The sequence below is a fragment of the Benincasa hispida genome, chromosome 7, assembly GCF_027475165.1.
Source record: "Benincasa hispida cultivar pf3 chromosome 7, pf3_genome.v1.1, whole genome shotgun sequence".
NCBI classification, from domain to species: Eukaryota; Viridiplantae; Streptophyta; class Magnoliopsida; order Cucurbitales; family Cucurbitaceae; genus Benincasa; species Benincasa hispida.
The window spans coordinates 2,215,934-2,237,441 of NC_143484.1; the positions used below are offsets into that span (position 1 = coordinate 2,215,934).

General features: G+C 34.4%; 1 non-coding gene across 1 annotated transcript; it reads left to right on the plus strand.

Annotated features, from left to right (window-relative positions):
- Positions 1 to 18,443: 18,443 nt before the first annotated feature.
- Positions 18,444 to 18,515, plus strand: TRNAH-GUG (transfer RNA histidin (anticodon GUG)). The gene has a single exon. It is a non-coding gene; the product is annotated as a tRNA-His (tRNA).
- Positions 18,516 to 21,508: the final 2,993 nt, after the last annotated feature.

A 21,508-nucleotide genomic window follows, 5' to 3' on the forward strand; every position in this document is an offset into this window, starting at 1 on the left:
ATCTTGCTGCCAAAACCTCAACTTCGTAACGAGGATTCATGCCAAATCAAAAGAGGAAATTCACCGAACAAGGTTTCCAAAATTCACAGCGGCAAGCAAAAGTTTCCCAAAGCACTCAGGGCATACAATCACAACAGGAGAGTCGAACATTCACATAATCTAAGTGTAGAAATTGTGGAAAACACCATCAGAGGCAATGTTTTCGGAACATAAGGGTATGTTTCAACTACGACCAGACGGGTCACTATGCAAGGGCTTGCCCAAAGTTCATCAACCAAGTATCAACTGCCCAGACCACCCAGCCTACTAGTAACAAGGTTACCCAACAACAGAAAGGGCGGGTGTTTGCTGTTACATGTCAAGAGGTAGAGGATCAAGATGCAGTGGTTACAGGTACATTACCCATCCTCGGGTATTATGCCTTCACTTTATTTGATTCAGGCTCTAGTCATTCATTCATCTCTATAACATTTGCACAACATGCTCAATTAACATCAAAGCCCTTAGGCTACATTCTATCCGTAGCTACTCCTGCCGAAGTATCTATATTGGCCCACTCAGTAGTAGAAAACTATGAATTGTCAGTATCAGGACATAAACTAGGGGTGACCCTTATCATCCTAGACATGAGTGATTTCAACATGATACTAGGTATGGACTTGTTAGCAGCAAACTATGCAAGTATATATTGCTATAATAAAGAGGTCATGTTCACCTTTCCAACAGGAACCAAGTTTAAGTTTAAGAGTTCTAACACACAATCAGTCCCAAGAATAATTTCAGTCTTAAAAACTAAAAATTTGCTCAACCATGAAGCTTGGTCATCTTTAGCAAGCGTAGTAGATTTACGAAACCAAAAGGATGAACTTAAGGCCATTCCTGTAATAAGGGAATTTAAAGATGTATTCCCAGAAGAGTTACCAGATTTACCACCCAATCGAGAAATAGAATTTTGTATAGATCTAATTCTCGGAGCTGAACCAATATCTAAAGCATCGTATAGAATGGCACCTGCGGAATTAAAATAACTCAAAATACAATTACAAGAATTGTTAGATAAGAGATTTATACGCCCTAGCATGTCTCCATGGGGAGCACCTGTTTTATTTGTTAAGAAAAAGGATGGATCAATGTGTTTATGTATAGATTATCGGGAGTTGAATAAGTTGACAATAAAGAATAAGTATCCACTCCCACGCATTGATGACCTATTTGACCAATTACAAGGAGCCTCAGTATTTTCCAAAATAGACTTACGATCTGGATATCATCAACTACAAATCAAGGAGTCGGATATACCCAAGACTACTTTCCGAACAAGATATGGGCATTATGAATTCGTTGTGCCCTCTGGATTAACGAATGCCCCCACAGCCTTCATAGACTTGATGAATAGAATTTTTAAGGACCATATTGATAACTTCGTGATCGTATTTATAGATGAAATTTTGGTGTATTCCAAGTCTCAGGCAGAACATGAAAAACATCTTAGGGACATCTTTTCCATATTAAGAAATGAAAAGTTGTATGTCAAATTCTCCAAGTGTGAGTTTTGGACGCGACAAGTTGCCTAACTAGGGCATATTGTAAAGCAAGAAGGAATCTCAGTGGATCCTGCTAAGACTGAAATAGTTAGCAGGTGGCCTTGCTCAACAACAATCAGCGAAGTTCGCAGCTTCCTTGGTTTAGTAGGATATTGTAGACGATTTGTGAAGAATTTCTCAAGTATAGCATTACCCTTAACCAACCTTACTAAGAAGAATAATCCTTTTGTTTGGAACCAAGCATGTGAGCAAAGCTTCTACGAACTAACAGAAAAGTTGGCCATAACCCCTATTCTCACCATACCTGATGGATCAGGGGGTTTAACTGTGTACAGTGACGCGTCGAAGAAGGGGCTTGGTTGATGCAACATGGAGAGGTAATAGCATATATGCTTCAAGACCACTAAAACCTTATGAACAAAATTATCCCGTTCATGACTTGGAGTTAGCTGTCGTAGTCTTTGCCTTAAAGATATGGAGACATTACTTATATGGGGAAAAGATCCAAATTTATACAAATCATAAAAGCCTTAAGTACTTCTTTACCCAAAAGAAGTTAAATATGAGGCAACAAAGATGGTTAGAATTAGTCAAAGACTATGACTGTGAGATCCTCTATCATCCAGGAAAAGCTAACATTGTTGCTGATGCTCTTAAGCAGAAAGTCAGCTCATACAGCAACTCTAAGTACCATTTCCAAACACATAATGGATGACCTGGAAAGAGCTGAGATCTCACTAATACCAGACACCTTGACAACTCGAATAGCACAGTTTAATTGTAAGACCTGCATTAAGGCAAAGGATAATTGATGCACAACAAATAGACAAATACAAAAACGAAACGGTCGATTCAACATTGGATAAAAAAACGAAAAAAATAATTATGAACAACGAGATCTATTATCGTTTTTTGGCGAGTGCCTAATCGAATTGATCGAGTCATGCAAGCCGAAGTATCACACCAGGGTAAATGCATTAAAAAAGGACCATTTCATCCGGCATGCGTATTTTTGATTGAGCGTTTCTTATCACAACCTTTTTTCGTAGCAGAAGTATTTACATTCGTTTGTACGTGATGTCGACTCTTCGCCACCTAGGGCTGTAGATGAAATTACGAAACATAATTTTCTTGAATGGATCAATAAGGATAATTGATGCACAACAAATAGACAAATACCTAAACAAACAATGGCAATCAGGGAATGGAGAAACCAATCAATACTCTATAGCCCTAGACTTTGCACTCCTCTACCGTGGGCATCTATGTGTACCAGATGATGAAGAAATCAAGAAAGAACTACTGAAGGAAGCTCATGAATCATGCTTTTCAATACATTCTTTGAGTACCAAAATGTATCGAGACTTGAAAGCACATTACTGGTGGTGTAACATGAAAAAGGATATAGCTGACTATGTAAGTAAATGTTTGGTTTGTTAATAGGTGAATGCTCTATGACAACGACCACAAGAACTTCTTCAGCCTCTAAGTATTCCAGAATGGAAATGGGAACATATTTCTATGGACTTCATCTCAGGACTCCCGAAAACTGTTAAAGGCCACAACATGATTTGGGTGATTGTAGATCAACTCACCAAATCGGCCCACTTCCTACCATGCAAAACTACTCACACTACGAAAGCACTAGCTCAAATGTACTTAAAAGAGGTCATCCGGTTACATGGAATCGCAGTATCAATTGTTTCAGATCGAGACCCTCGTTTCATCTCCAAGTTTTGGAAAAGTTTACAGAAAGCAATGGGCACACAACTAAATTTCAGCACAGCCTTCCATCCACAAACTGATGGCCAAACTGAACGAGTTAATCAAATTCTAGAAGACATGTTAAGGACATGTACTTTGGATTTTACCAGAGCATGGGATTCGCAGATACATCTTATAGAATTTGCTTATAATAATAGTTATCAGGCGACAATTGGTATGGCTCCCTTTGAAGCCTTGTACGGAAAGAAATACAGATCCCCTATACACTGGGATGAAATCGGGGAGCGAATACTACTAGGACCTGAATTGGTGCAGCAAACATCAGAGTCAATTAAGCTAATTTGGGAAAGAATGCGAACAGCTCAAAGCAGACAGAAGAATTATGCTGATAGCCGTCGAAAAGAGCTGGAATTCAAAGTAGGAGATCACGTATTTCTAAAGGTAGCACCAATGAAGGGCATTATGCGTTTCAGACGAAAAGGCAAGCTTAGCCCTCGCTTTATTGGACCCTTTGAAATATTAAAACGTATTGGCCAAGTAGCTTACCGATTGGCATTACCACCCACACTTTCTACAATACATAATGTCTTTCATGTATCCATGCTTCGAAAATACGTGTTTGACCTATCACATGCAGTAAATTATGAACCTCTACAAATAAGTGAAAACTTGAAATATGAGCAGACTCCGGTTTGCATCGTAGCAAGAGAGAAGAAGTCGTTTCGGAATCAGGAAATAAGTTTAGTGAAGGCTCTCTGGAGAAATCAGCAAGTAGAAGAAGCTACATGAGAACGGGAAGAAGAGATGAAAGTCAAATACCCTTATCTATTTAAGAACCAAGAAACTTTTGAGGACGAAAGTTCTTAAGGGGGGAAGAATGTAACGACCCAGATTTGTACGCATACAGGAAATTAAATGTCGAATATTAAGTAGGACGAAATTTTATTTAAAGAGGTGGAAATTTAGAAGGAAAAAGAATGAATAATTAGAAATTGGAAATTTATTCATTATCCAAAAATAATGAATAAGGGAGCAGAATCAGGGAGGATTAATTGGAAGATTGGACGCTAGCCAATTCAGGAGACAACGGGCAGTAGATAACTTTTGTTTGGACACTACTCATTGGAAGAATTGGAGGTGAATGCCCATATACTCTTAAAATTTGAAAGCGTTAAAAAGAGGAAGTGGAATCCACAAATAGTGAAGGCAACCACGCGTGAAAACTAGCAATATTAGAGAGAACATTGGAGAGAGCAAGAGTAAAAAGAGCGAGATTCTAAGCGAGACAGTAGGAAAGAGCGGGAGTAGGAGCGAGAGCGCGACCGAGACCAGCGAGAGCGAGAGTGCAACCAGCGACAGCAAGAACGGGAACGCGACAAGCGAGAGCGAGAGCGAGAGCGGAAGTCGCGAGAGCCAAACCAGCGAGAAAGCTGGAGAGAGCGAGATTCTGAGAACAAAAAGAGTGAGATTTGGACAAGCGTGGATTATGCGTTGAATTTGGCCACGATCTTATAGATTATACATAGAAAAACCCTAAAATTGAATACAAACAAAGAATGATGACGTAAGGGCAAACGTTAGCCAAGATTAAGTGTCTTATTGAGAGGAATCCTTAAACCTTAAGTAATTCTAAAGAAGCCACCTATAGGATAATTTGTCACACTGAGAAGAGCTGAAAACAACTATAAATAGGACCCTTTGCCGAAGATTTAACCCATTCTCAAACAAATCTCAGTAACAAATAATCGTGTGAAAATGTAAGTGTGAGTGAGGAAGTTCTATGAGATTAAAAGAGAAAAGCTCGGGTAAGGTGCTGCCCAAATTTCTGCCCAATTTCTTCTTTTGATTTAAAAAGGGAAAGCTCTACTGATCAAATCATAAAGAATAATAAAGAATAACTAGATCATGGTAAGTAGTTTATCTCACCCTCTGTTTAAGTGTTCTATGGTAGTGTACCTTTATTATGTTGCATGTTATGTTGCATTACATGTTTAGAACACGTTTCTCTACAAGGGACCCTATGCATTATGTTTGTTCACGATTACGTTAAAATCAAGTTTTAATTAGGTGTAAGTTATGCTTCCAGTCTAATCTTACGTTTATGTTAATGGTTGATGTTGGATGCGACTCTGGCCCTACTGACTGCATGACCCGCTAATCATCAGATGGGTTAGTTTCCGCTTAAGTCCTCATCTTCCTATCAGGGTGGAGAAATTTATGCTTCCAGGGCTGGTAGGGCATGTATGGTTGCACCCCTCCAGGCCTAATCTTACGTTATGTTTATGCTAGAGACTAGCAGGGTATGTATGGTTGCACCCCTCTAGTCCAATATTACGTTTATGCTAATGGTTGATGTTGGATGCGACTCTGGCTCTACTGACTGCATGACCCGCTAATCATCAGATGGGTTAGTTTTCGCTTAGGTCCTCATCTTCCTATCAGGGCGGAGAGATTTATGTTGGAAGCATAACCGACCACCACATGTTATTATACGTTTTCGGTCCCGATCATATGTTTTCATGACATGTTGCTTGTGATTGTGCATTTGGTCACTACCCTACGTGAGAACTACTTACTGGGTATATTATATACTCATCCTATATTTTTACAGACTTTGTAGGTAAGGACACAACGTAGATGGCAAAATTGGACGTCGCTCAAATGGCCAACCATCAAACTTACCATTATAGGCATATGCATTTTGTACCACCACGCTATTGTTTTATAGATCCTGGTGTTTTGATAAATAAACTTTTTTATATAGTTTTCTATCTAATTAATAAAATTTAGATATGTTCTTTGAAATTTTCACCAAACTCATCTCATGATAGAAAAGTCTAAGTATGCACGTCATAGCGATCGGATCATAATGTGTAAGGATCCGGGCGTTACAGTTTGGTATCAGAGCGTTTGGGCCAAATAGGCTCTATTGCATTAGAAGAGTCGTGGTGTTTGATGGTTCGGCCTGTTAAGTGATGCATAGCCATGCCAAATACGCTGGTAAGTGGAATTTTCGAACAAGTAATTTAGTAAATAATTTAGTAAACATAGGTATGAGTTAAAAAAATGATTTGAGAATACAGGATGTTCCATCCTTCAATATTTGACGAATCGTCCGTGCATCCAACTATAACATTGAATTGGATAGAAATAAAACTATTTTTCGCCATATGAACATCCCAGAAGAACAAAAGTAAATTATGCCACCTTCATGTTAAGAGGCGATGCAAAGTTCTGATGGGAATCCACACAAAGGACAATCAAAGGTGCAGTCTCATGGCAGCAATTCAATCAGGATTTTTACAATAAGTATTTCCCTTTGACAGTGAGATGTCAAAAGGAAGTGGAATTTCTTAATCTTCGTCAAGAGAACATGTCGGTGGCAGAGTATGAACGAAAATTTGATCGCTTGTCTCACTTTGTCCCTCGACTAGTAGACACAACAGAGAAGAAGGTGGAAAGGTTTATTTGGAGATTAAGAGAAGGCATTCAAGGCATTGTTACTGCTTTCCGACACAAAGAGTATGCCCTTGCCCTCGAGTCGGCCTTACTCATGGAAGTAGATCTTGCTGCCAAAACCTCAACTTCGGAACGAGGATTCATGCCAAATCAAAAGAGGAAATTCACCGAACAAGGTTTCCAAAATTCACAGCGACAAGCAAAAATTTCCCAAAGCACTCAGGGCATACAATCACAACAGGAGAGTCGAACATTCACATATTCTAAGTGTAGAAATTGTAGAAAACACCATCAGAGGCAATGTTTTCGGAACATAAGGGTGTGTTTCAACTACGACCAGATGGATCACTATGCAAGGGCTTGCCCAAAGTTCATCAACCAAGTATCAACTGCCCAGACCACCCAGCCTACTAGTAACAAGGTTACCCAACAACAGAAAGGGCGGGTGTTTGCTGTTACATGTCAAGAGGTAGAGGATCAAGATGCAGTGGTTACAGGTACATTACCCATCCTCGGGTATTATGCCTTCACTTTATTTGATTCAGGCTCTAGTCATTCATTCATCTCTACAACATTTGCACAACATGCTCAATTAACATCAAAGCCCTTAGGCTACATTCTATCCGTAGCTACTCCTGCCGGAGTATCTATATTGGCCCACTCAGTAGTAGAAAACTATGAATTTTCAGTATCAGGACATAAACTAGGGGTGACCCTTATCATCCTAGACATAAGTGATTTCAACATGATACTAGGTATGGACTTGTTAGCAGCAAACTATGCAAGTATATATTGCTATAATAAAGAGGTCATATTCACCTTTCCAACAGGAACCAAGTTTAAGTTTAAGAGTTCTAACACACAATCAGTCCCAAGAATAATTTCAGTCTTAAAAACTAAAAATTTGCTCAACCATGAAGCTTGGTCATATTTAGCAAGCGTAGTAGATTTACGAAACCAAAAGGATGAACTTAAGGCCATTCCTGTAATAAGGGAATTTAAAGATGTATTCCCAAAAGAGTTACCAGATTTACCACCGAATCGAGAAATAGAATTTTGTATAGATCTAATTCCCAGAGCTGAACAAATATCTAAAGCACCGTATAGATTGGCACCTGCAGAATTAAAATAACTCAAAATACAATTACAAGAGTTGTTAGATAAGAGATTTACACACCCTAGCATGTCTCCATGGGGAGCACCTGTTTTATTTGTTAAGAAAAAGGATGGATCAATTCGTTTATGTATAGATTATCGGGAGTTGAATAAGTTGACAATAAAGAATAAGTATCCACTCCCACGCATTGATGACCTATTTGACCAATTACAAGGAGCCTCAGTATTTTCCAAAATAGACTTACGATCTGGATATCATCAACTACGAATCAAGGAGTCGGATATACCCAAGACTGCTTTTTGAACAAGATATGGGCATTATGAATTCGTTGTGATGCCCTTTGGATTAACGAATGCCCCCGCAGCCTTCATGGACTTGATGAATGGAATTTTTAAGAACCATCTTGATAACTTCGTGATTGTATTTATAGATGATATTTTGGTCTATTCCAAGTCTCAGGCAGAACATGAAAAACATCTTAGGGACGTCCTTTCCATATTAAGAAATGAAAAGTTGTATGTCAAATTCTCCAAGTGTGAGTTTTGGACGCGACAAATTGCCTAACTAGGGCATATTGTAAAGCAAGAAGGAATCTCAATGGATCCTACTAAGACTGAAATAGTTAGCAAGTGGCCTCGCCCAACAACAGTCAGCGAAGTGCGCAACTTCCTTGGATTAGCAGGATATTGTAGACAATTTGTGAAGAATTTCTCAAGTATAGCATTACCCTTAACCAACCTTACTAAGAAGAATAATCCTTTTGTTTGGAACCAAGCATGTGAGCAAAGCTTCCAGGAACTAACAGAAAAGTTGACCACAACCCCTATTCTCACCATAGCTGATGGATCAGGGGGTTTAACTGTGTACAATGACGCATCGAAGAAGGGACTTGGTTGATGCAACATGGAGAGGTAATAGCATATGCTTCAAGACCATTAAAACCTTATGAACAAAATTATCCCGTTCATGACTTGGAGTTAGCTGTCGTAGTCTTTGCCTTAAAGATATGGAGACATTACTTATATGGGGAAAAGATCCAAATTTATACAAATCATAAAAGCCTTAAGTACTTCTTTACCCAAAAAGAGTTAAATATGAGGCAACGAAGATGGTTAGAATTAGTCAAAGACTATGACTGTGAGATCCTCTATCATACATTCATACCATATCAATCGTCGTGATCCCGAAGGGTTACCTATCAGTCATAAAGGCGATTCCGAAGGAACTCTCATCAATCATAGTATGTAATCCAAAGGTCCACAAAGTAATCGTAAACATGAACCTGAAGGGACATGCATCTATCATAGTGTGTAACCCGAACGTCTATAAATCAATCTTAAATGTGCACATATATGGTTATGGTGTAGATCCGAAGAAGCACACAATCAATTGTATGCGTACACCTATCCATATAACTTATAACCACTTTATACATTATAAAAACCATTCATATCAAAACAACCCTCAAACGTGCCTAATCCTAATAACAATCTACGATAGTAAAATGACACACCAACAATGACATATTAGGAAAATCAGAAACATGGATAGAAGGGTTTACAAAGTATGGAGTTGTGCGATCCACGAATCTCCAAAAACAGAAGTTAACAAACCATTACCATTTTTCCGCTGCAAACACATTTGAAGAACTTTGCCACATAAAAAAACTTTGCTAGAAAAAAGAAGAGGAGGGGAATCTTCTCCCTGTCCTCGCCTCGTCTCCGATCGGAGACCCGGTTAGGATTCCTGGTTTGACCCCCATCCCCAATCAAACCGGGGATTCCCCGCCCCGATCGGGGTTGGGACCCGATCCCGTGGAATTTTTTGTCAACCCTAAGGACAGTTCACATCTTGTCTTCCTAATCTCCATCATAGAAAGGTTTTTAAAATATTTTTTTTTATATTATCTCCTCAATAATATTAGGAAAGTCAACATCTTATCTCCCAACTTCCATCATAGAAAAAGTTTTAGTTTATTGGAAAATAATTTTTGAAAGATGATTTTAGTTTTATTTATTTAAAAAGTGTGAAAATAAATATTTTGCAATTTTTTTTTAAGGAAATGATTATTTCAGAAATCAATTTAAATTTGGTTTATTTATTTTAAAACCTAGTTTTTCCTAAGGAAAAGAAAAGTTTATGGAATCCAATTTCCTTTTATGTTTGTTATTATTCAAGAAAATATTTATGGATAACTTTAAAAATATTTAGAATTTATAATTTAAAAAATAAATGCCTTTTATGATTTTTTTTTTTTGTTGTTAATAATGCATATTTTAAATAAATATATTTTTTATTACACAAAAATAGAGATGAACATACATATGTAAATTTTTTTTTTTTTTTTTTTTTTTTTTTTGGTTAAAACACGATTTAAAATAAAACATTGACATCAAGTCTTGACATCCCAACACATTAATTTTCTGTTGAAAGAATTCAAGCATTAGCATCTCGAATATTCAAGATTCCATCATTGAAATTGGTGGATTTTAAAACAGTGAAAAAGTAAAAAATTACACAATATAAAAATAATGAAATAAAATTTCAGACAAATTTAGGGGTCTACAGTCTGCTTTCCCTTACTCGTTCTTATAGAATTAGAAGGTGGACAAAGGCGTACACCTTAATTTATTTAATATTTTTTTTCTCCATTATACACGTGCAAACAATTGAGACAATAATAACATAAATTACAAATGACTAACAAGTAAACTATAAACCAAAAGAACGTTTTTTAAATTTTTTTATTTTTTTGACACGATTGGGGTAAACATTAAATTGTGAGACAGCCAGGGGTAAACACTAAGCTAACATATTTTAGTTTTGACACAATCAAGAGTAAATGTTATACTGTGAGACAGCCATGAGTAAACGTTGAACAACCCTTTTTAATTTTGATACACCTAGGGGTAAACGCTGCCATTTTTAGTTTTGACATAGTAATGGTAAATGCCAAACCATCCTTTTTTTAGTTTTGACATAGTCAGAGGTAAACGCTGAACTATGACAACCAGGAGTGAACGCTAAATTGTCATGTTTAGTTTTGACACAATCAAGGGTAAATACTAAACTCTGAGACAGTTAGGAATAAACATTAAAATGCCATTTTCTAGTTTTGACACAGCTAGGGATAGATGCTAAACTGTGATATAGTCTGGAGTAAACACAAAACTGCCATTTTTTAGTTTTGCAATAGCCAGGAGTAAATGCTAAATTGTGAGACAGGATGGGAAAAATGCTAACCTTCCATTTTTTTACTTTTGTGATTTTTTTTCACTTTTTATTTTGTGAGAATTGAATGATTTGTGTTTCTTTATGTTTTAAAACAATGAATTTAACACTTAAGACGAGGTGATCTACTTTGCTACAAAAGGAAAATTGGTCATATCTATTTTTTAACTCATTTTTTTCAAGAAAGCTTTTGTTTGGAAATCTCAATTTCAATTCGCCTAGTATTCAATTATGAATTTTTTCAGGGCATTGTATCAAAGAGAATAACTTTCAGTTTTTTTTTTTCTAAATAAAAAAAATCTCCAAAGAAATAAAGAGATTATGAAATGAATGCTTAAAAATTTTTGTTGTTTTTTTAAGAAAAAATAAAACCCTTAACCAAAATTTGCCCCACTATTTATGCTTGATTTTTTGAATTATTGCTTCAAAAGGGAATAACTTTCAAAAAAAATTTTTTTTTCATTCTTCAAAGAAATAAATTGCTATTAACATAAAATTTTTCATGAAACTCTTTTTTTAAATAAAAACCCTAAACCAAACTTTGCCCCACTATTTATGCAAGAATTTGTATAATCATGTTTTGAGACAAAAAAAAAAAAAAAAAAAAAAAAAAAAAAAAAAAAAAAAAAAAAAAACTGTATATCAAAAAAGAGATTTTTTGTGTTTTTTTAATAGAAAAAGATAATATGCAGCTAGCCTCTAACTCCCCTACAGACTACCAAGTGACATTAAAATCAAGGGAAATGAAGAAAAGTAATAAAAGTAATTTACAGCATTATTGTTTTATTTGGTCAGATTGTCTTACAAACTGAAGCATGAAGTGAATAAGTTTTCTAAATTTTTCTAGCACAAACGTGGATAAAAAAACAAAGAATTGATTTTTTACAAAAAAGGAATATTTAAATGAAATAAGATATATGAGACACAAATGAAAGATGACACTTGAAGAAAAGAATGTGCATATGAATGAAGAACAAGTATATGCATGGGAGATTAAAAATGAGACACGAAAGCATACATGGACTTGATGGTGTAACTTTCAAACAACTCCTCTTCATGCAATAGACTTTTCGACCAAATATAATGCTCTAACTCTGTAGAATCAGCTTTCTTCTGCAAGCTTCTTCCATTCTAAATAGTTTCTCAATGATCTGATAAAAATGATGCTCCTATGAAAATGTCTATAATCATTTAGTTTTGACTCTCATCGAGAAAATTTCTTTTCACTTGATACATTGGTTGTCCCAATTGACACCTTGAAAGTGATTAGATAACTACCATCACAATTGATCATGTGACTTTGAAGATATTTTGTGTCCTTAGTTTTTAAATGTCCCAAGTGGTAAGTTTGGTAGCTTCGAGAGACTTCCCATATTTTTAGGCTATGTAACCTCCCTTCACCCTTGAATAGTAGAGTTTTTCCTGTTGCAAAAATTGAGCAAACAATATACAACATGGTGATTTTATCTCACTTCATGCCTCCATCTGACTGTCGTTGTCTCAGAATATATGTCAAGTTAAAGTGTCCCAACTTTACATATATCATTTCCTATTTCAACATTGAAGGATCCTAAATGTTTTGTTTTTCTTGATAGTCCTTTATTTTTCCTTTCTTTTTCTTTTTTCTTTCTTCTTTCTTTCTTTTTTTCTTCTTCTTATTATTATTATTTGCAAGGACCATTTTCTCACACACTTGCTTTGATATGCAATAGCCAAGTGAAATGCATATACTTCATCAAAGAGAAAAACACCACATGTAAATGCTTAGGCATGCATCCAGATAGGAACAAAACCAGGTCATCATGATATGACTCCATGTCATCTGTAGTTTCTAATTTTCAAACTCTAACCCAACACTACTCCATTCTTCCTTCTTCCCAAAGTCAAAATTGAAAATTTGTTTTCTTTAATGTGAAAATCAAATTTTTTTAAAGCATTCAAGGCTCAAAAGATCATCGAATTGTTTTTTTCTTTTTTTCTTCTTTTTTCTTTTCTTTTCCTTTTACCTTTTTTCTTTTTTATCTTTTCTTTATCTTTTTCTTTATCTTTTTTTTTTTTTTTTTTGCCACGTTGAAGACAATTCTATGGTAAATACGCCTCATTACTTGATGCTACTTTATATCTCAAAAATCAAAATGCTACGTTCCCAATGTAGCTCCTTGTGAAATCATTGATAATCTGCCAATAGTTTGAACTTGAACTGAGATCTACTCCGAGGTTATTAGCACATCTTATCCTTAAAGTTATTGTCTTCAGAAAATGACTCACTTTATTTAAGAGAATAGATTAATCAAGGAGATATTTAAATATGAAATATATTCAAATAAATTGGATGTAAATTTTAAAGTCATGACAAAAGCCTAAGAACTTGATATGTCATTAAGGAACTTATAAAATAAACTGTCCAAATTCAAAATCTTTTCGTGACTTGAGATGTAACGACCTAGATTTGTAGGCATACAGGAAATTAGATGTCAAATATTAAGCTAGACGAAATTTTATTTAAAGGGGTCGAAATTTAGAAGGAAAAAAAATGAATAATTGGAAATTTGAAATTTATTGGATTAATTAGAAATTTATTCATTATCCAAAAATAATGAATGAGGGAGTAGAATCATGGAGGATTAATTAGAAGTTGGACGCTAGCTAATTCAGGAGACAACGGGCAGTAGATAATTTTTTGTTTGGGCACTGCTCATTGGAAGAATTGGAGGTGAATTAATTGCCCATATACTCTTAAAATTTGAAAGAGTTAAAAAGAGGAAGTGGAATCCACAAGCAGTGAAGGCAACCACGCGTGAAAACTAGTGAGATTGGAGAGAACATTGGAGAGAGCGAGATTCTTAGCGAGACAGTAGGAAAGAGCGGGACCAGGAGCGGGAGCGAGAGCGAAAGTGAGAGCAAGAGTGGGAGCGCGAGCGAGAGCGAGAGCAAGAGCACGATCGAGACCATCGAGAGCGAGAGCGAGAGCGGAAGTCCCGAGAGCCAAACTAGCGAGAAAGCTGAAGAGAGTGAGATTCGGAGAACAAAGAGAGCGAGATTTGGACAGAAGCGTGGATTATGCGTTGAATTTGGCCACGATCTTATAGATTATACATAGAAAAACCCTAAAATTGAATACAAACAAATAATGATGACGTAAGGGAAAACGTTAGCCAAGAATTAGGTGTCTTATTGAGAGGAATCCTTAAACCCTAAGTAATTTTATAGAAGCCACCTGTAGGATGATTTGTCACACTGAGAAGAGCTGAAAACTACTATAAATAGGACCCTTTGCCGAAGATTTAACCCATTCTCAAACAAATCTCAGTAACAAAGAATCGTGTGAAAGAGTAAGTGTGAGTGTGGAAGTTCTGTGAGGCTAAAAGAGAAAAGCTCGGGTAAGGTGCTGACCAAACTACTATAAATAGGATCTTATAGTTTTGGTTCTAGTTTAAAAAGGGAAAGCTCTACTGATCAAATCATAAGGAATAATAAGGAATAATTAGATCACAGTCAAGGTAAGTAGTTTATCTCACCCTCTCTTTAAGTGTTCTATGGTAGTGTACCTTGATTATGTTGCATGGTTATGTTAATTGTTATATTGCATTACATGTTTAGAACACGTTTCTCTACCAGGGACCCCATGCATTATGTTTGTTCACGATCACGTTAAAATCAAGTTTTAATTAGGTGTAAGTTATGTTTCCAATCTAATCTTACGTTTATGTTAATGGTTGATGTTGGATGCGACTCTGGCCCTACTGACTGCATGACCCGCTAATCATCAGATGGGTTAGTTTCCGCTTAAGTCCTCATCTTCCTATCAGGGCGGAGAAATTTATGCTTCCAGGGCTGGTAGGGCATGTATGGTTGCACCCCTCCAGGCCTAATCTTACGATATGTTTATGCTAGGGACTAGCAGGGTATGTATGGTTGTACCCCTCTAGTCCAATATTACGATTATGCTAATGGTTGATGTTGGATGCGACTCTAGCTCTACTGATTGCATGACCTGCTAATCATCAGATGGGTTAGTTTTCGCTTAGGTTCTCATCTTCCTATCAGGGCGGAGAGATTTATGTTGGAAGCATAATCGACCAGCACATGTTATTATACATTTTCGGTCCCGATCATATGTTTTCATGACATGTTGCTTGTGATTGTGCATTTGGTCACTACCCTACGTGAGAACTACTTACTGGGTATATTATATACTCATCTTATATTCTTACAGACTTTGTAGGTAAGGACACAACGTAGATGGCAGAATTGGACGTCGCTCAAATGGCCAACCATCAAACTCACTATTATAGGCATATGCATTTTATACCACCATGCTATTGTTTTATGGATCCTGGTGTTTTGATAAATAAATTTTTTTATATAGTTTTCTATCTAATTAATAAAATTTAGATATGTTCTTTGAAATTTTCACCAAACTCATCTCATGATAGAAAAGTCTAAGTATGCATGTCATAGCGGTAGGATCATAATATGTATGGATCCGGTCGTTATAGAGATAGTGTCTGTAACATATAAATACTGTAAATTACTTTTAAAGTCATCCAAACATGTGAGTAAAGATGAGGAAAGTAATTAATTGCCCAATTATAGCAACATTATGGTATAGAGCAAAAGAAAAATACCAAATCGCTATACTACAGGAGTATTACGACATAGGTCAAAAGAAAATAGTCAATTGCCTCACTATAACATTATAGTGTAGGCCAATAAGGTTCTTATTTAGTTTAAATAGCTCAAATCAATAGGATAAAGAAATGGGATTATGGGTCTAAGAAGCAATGTGGGTCAAGGATATTAGGAATTGGATTGGGTGGTATAGTAATTATTTAATGAGGTTCAGAGAAAAAATGTGGTAAAGGTGGCATTCTCGTAGGCAAAAGAGAGCTTGATATAAAGCTTGTGCAATTAGGACATTCACTATTTTTTTTTCTTTTTTTTCTTGTTTTCTTGTTTTCTTGTTTTCTTTTTCTTTTTCTTTTATTTTTTTGTCACCTTTCCCCATAATAAAGATACAACTTTTTTTCAAACATGATTTAAACTTTCAAAGTTGCCCATCGAGGAAGATGGAACTATGTTTATATATATATATATATATACATAAGAGAGTTTGATATAAAGCTTGTGCAATGTGGACATTCACTATTTTTCCTTTTTTTTTTTTTTTTTTTTGTTTTGTCATCTTTCCCTAGATAAAGACTCATTTTTTTTTCAAACATGATTTAAACTTTCAAGGTTTCCTATCGAGGAAGATGGAACTGAGTTTTTTTATAGATAGGAAGATGGAATTACGTTAGATCACTTAAAAAAAAAAAAAAAAAAAAAAAAAAAAAAAAAAAAAAAAACTTGCGATCTAGAAATTTTTTTTTCTTTTTATTTTACAAGTAAAATTTGCTTCCATAAGCTAACTTAAACAAGATCATTGCTTTAAGAAGAAGTTTTTTTTTTTTTTTTTTTTCAAATTCAAAGATGTGTTAGAAATTATTTAATATTATCTATGTACAAAATAATGACACGTGATCTTTTTTTTTTTTTTTAATGATTGAATATACAGAAGAATGCTACAATGAAATAAAACAAAGCTTGTTAGATTTATAATATATATATATATATATACACCATAAACATGTAAGAGTGATTTTTTTTTTTTAATTTTTTAAGAAATGAATATGATGCAATGACATATTTTAAAAGTTTTTTTAAGAATTAAAAAAAGTTAGATTTTGTTATAAATACCAAAAATACTTGGTAAAATATGGGAAAATAGATGATGCATGATTTTTTTAAAAGAAAAAGAAATATGGTGCAATAACATTACTTTGAAAAGTTTTTTTTTTTTCTTCAAAAAAGATTTGGGTAGAAATATGAAAAATAGATGGTGAAATATGTGCAAAAAGATGATGCATGATCTTTTCTAATTAAAAGAAAAAAAAAAAAAGAAAAGAAAAGAAAAACAGTGCAATAACATTACTTTGAAAATGTAATTTTTATTTGAAGAAAATTTGTTAGAAAAATAAGGTAAAATATGTACAAGATGATGCATAATTTTTATTTTTTAAGAAAACAAATATGAAACAATAAAGATTTTGTTAGGAATATGAAAAATATAAATTAAAATATGTACGAGTAAATGATGTGTGATCTTTTTTATTTTCTTTTAGTAATCGAAAATGTTGGAAAGACGTTCTTTTAAAAAAAGAAATAAAGCAAAGCCTCCAAAGTTTTATTTGAAATATCAAAATATGTACAAGCAAATGAAAGATTTTTTTTTTCAAATTAATTAATGCAAATGGAGAACAATATTTTGATAAACTAAAAAAAAATCTAAGAATTTATTTTCAAGGAATGGAAAATATGCTGTAAAATATGTATAAGTAAACGATGTATCAATATTCTTTTTTTAAATGAACAATGAACTTAGAAAAACAAAGAATTTGCTTTTTTTAAAAAAAAAAATAGACTTGAAAATACGTACTATTGAACGATGCATGACTTTTAAAAAAAATTAATACAAATGGTGATATAACTTTGAAATACTCCTTTTACGAAATAAAAAAAAAAAAAACTAAAAAAACTAGCATATAAATAAAGGGAACATTAAAAGAAGAAATAAAACCACCTACTTGAAAATAAATGAGAGAAAAATGTAGTTGAGAAATAGAGAAAATGGAGATTATTGGAAAGAAGTGAAGAAAAATGAGTGAGGAAAAAAATGTATGGTGATGTATTTTTAGGGAGAAAAATCATTAGGAAAAAAAACATGGAGAATGACAGAAACAATAAATTTTGAGAGAAAATGGCCAGGGTTTTTTTATGTTGGTATTGTGTGTCTAGAATATATTCATCAACCTCCAATTTATAGAATTTCCAAGCCCTTCTTGATTAGGAAAAAATAAATTAAATTAAATTTAGAAGGACAAAATAAATTAAATGAAATTTAGAAGGAAAAAAATTAAAGAAAATAATTGAGAATTAGTTGATTGATTTTAAAAATATTTATCATAATTAGATCCTTCCAAAATTGATTAAATATAATTTTCTAAAAAAAAGATTTGAACATTAAAACCATTATTCTCCCTACACAATGTTAAGGTTATCGTCTATCACCTACTAACAGATGTCCATCGCAATCTATCACTGTAGATAGAGACGTTTTATTATGCTTGAAAATATTTTAAGCAGTTTTACTCTTTAAAAAGTTATCCTATTATTATTATTATTGTTTTTTTGGTGTTAAGAATGTATTTCAAAATTTTAAAAACAAACAAAACAAACAAACAAACATTACCATTAATTCAAGCTAAGTATTTAATAGAATTAGAGAAACCTAATTGAATTTAAATTGTGTCTTCAAAAATATAAAAGTGGTTGTAGTTTAGTGGTAAGAATTCCACGTTGTGGCCGTGGAGACCTGGGCTCGAATCCCAGCAACCACAATTTTAAATTTAATGTATTATTCAGATACGTGAAGTCTATATTTTTTGAGAGAACAATATTTCTCTATCTTTAAATCGGGTAGGCGTGAACTCCGTCTTGCATTTATGTCCCCAACTATCTATTAGGTTTTACCCCTGAAATGGAAGTCTTATTGAACCGACGTTGTTAAGCCAACTCTCACCTATGTCATCTAGGTGAATAAACAGCGTTATAAAGTAAGAGTGACTTATTTCTTGGTCCAATCTTATGCAAACTCATTACATAGGATGCCCTCACTCCTCATGCCATGACATGTATGAATTAGGATCACATCGTATGTAGCACTTTACAACTCTTTGTAATAACTACAGAGTAGGCCGCATCCAATGGTGTTACCAGAATAAGGTACTCGACCTTATTCATGTACTATAGATCATTTTGACTGTTTACTCGAACCTGATCCACTCTTATGTCTCCACATACAGTTCAAATATTCATGTAATAGTCATGCATCTTATTTATTGGATTTAGACTTTCATACAATTTATAAAATAAATAATAAGTTTATTGATTATACAAAATGTTTATCATTTTACAAACGGCGAGTTTTAGGACATAAAACCCAACACAATAGGTCTCCGAACCTTAAAATATGTTTAATATAGTTTCTTAAACAGTCCATTTTTATTTACTAGGTCCTCAAATTTTCAATATTTTGTCAAATAAGTATTTGAATTGTTCAGCATTTTCTAAAATTCATGTATTTATACAAGACAAAAAATTATATGTTTAGGATATATCATTACAATTCAATTTTATATTCAACATATCCGTTTATTTTTAAATTTTGTTAATATCTTAGAAACACAATATGGAGTTGAAAGTTCAAACTTATTAAAAAATTTTAAATTTATGGATCTAGACACGAAATCAAAAGTTAAGGAACCTGGGCTATTGACAATTTTGAAAGTACAAAAAAATTTAGACACAAACTTAAAAGTTTAAAAACTACGTTTGTCCTTAAAAGGTAAAAAAACCATTATTTGATTTTTTGAAGAAATATATTTAAAGAAAAGCTAATCTCGATTCAAAACTACTCTCTCTATATATACATATTCACCCACATAAATCTTGATAGTTTGTCTTATATTTATCATAATTTTTTTAAAAGCTTCAATTATTGTCACACCTCGCCCCAGACCACCCTCTTAGTCTAGGGAAGGGTCTGACTGCAGCAGTTATCAACCCTTAGGCTGACACTTACTGCCTAAAAACTCGACCTTACGGTCCTTAGGGCATCTCATAACCTTAAAACACTTTTCAATCAAATCCAACCAGATTTCAGCATCTAATGGATCTGTGGTTCCATCGAACATTGTGGCTCCTAAAGCTTTCAGCCTCTCGACGCTAAATTTCTTTTCTGGATCATTTTGGATCGATCCTATACTCGCCGCTAATCTTTGAGTGATTCTGTCGAATACTCGATCCTCCATTTGGGGTTCTACGTCTACTTTTGGTGTACTAGACTCGTTTTCAGAAGTTGCCTCCTGTTCTACTGAGTCTCTAACTCTTTTCCCCTTCAGATCTGGGTCTGATGAGACCTCAGGACCTCCACTGGTAGGGTCAATATTCCTCTTCTCAGTCTGCTTACTCGGTCTGCCTCTTTTCCTCAGCATCTTTGCCTAGTTATTAAGTACACATGTTAGGGACTTATCTATGGGACTTTAATCTAATGTATGAACTCTCTCTTTCACCCAAAGTCTTATGTTTTAGTACTAAGCTAGCTTAAATCTTTCCCAAACTTACGTATAACCCATCATTTAATACCAAGTTGGCATCAACTAATTCCTCAATTGTCCCAAAAACTTATACTCTAATACCAAACTGTCACACCCCGCCTCAGACCACCCTCTTAGCCTAGAGAAGGGCGTGACTGCAGCAGTTATCAACCCTTAGGCTAACACTTATTGCCTAAAAACTCTTGTGAAATAACTCTGATACCAAATATAATTCATATGCAACGGGATGTCTTTAGGCCCACAATTTATTAACTTAGAAACATAATATGTTCAGAGTCATTACAACACTAGATTTACAAGTCCCAAAACCCATAAACCCTAGTCCCTATATGAACAATAGCAACATGTGTACAATATTAACCGTAACCACCTAGCAAACGGTTACAAGTCTTTTAGTCCTTTAGTGGCAGCGCAGATACTGAACTGTCTTCAGAGGATTTGTTCGCTACCTGTGGGGGGGGGGGGGGGAGGCGAGGGGGAACAAAACATTTGAAAACGGGGTGAGCTTACGCCAGTGAGTTACCAAGAAAACATAATAAATTCTCATGCATAATTTCAGAAAACAGTTTTATCAGAAATATAAACTTTTGCAGCATAAATATTATCTAAGCGTAAATTATATAAAGTTATTTTAAATATAAAACAGTAAAATCATTTCTCAAATCAAAGTATCGAGCTACTAGGATACCTTCTCCAACGTACTTCAGTATCCCGTTGGCTTGGTACCTTCTCAAACGTACTTCAGTACCAATAGATACCTTCTCCTTGTACTTCAGTATCTAATTGGGTGGATGCCTTCTCCTTGTACTTCGGCATCGCATTTTACCAAAATTATTTATAAACAACTTTTCTCTTTAAAGCATGTACAGTATAACACATATACAACATGGCTTTAAAGATGATAACGCATGTTGGATAAAATCAACATATGTAAATAGTTTTTCAACAATATGCATGCATTCAAATCACAATTATTTTCGGTCACAACTTTATAAAACTAGTAGGCATCAGAATTATTTTCGCAAAAATGCTTTCTGTAAAATGTTTGTAATCAAAACAGTTTAAAAATGTTTTAGTTCAAAAACATTTTAGCCACTCACTTCGAACTCTTAGGAACTTTTCACTCTGTAGCTCCTCGGGTCCCTTTTTCACCCCTAGAATCTAGATTCAACTTATAACTTAGATTATTCATAGTTCCAATCCTTATAAGGAAA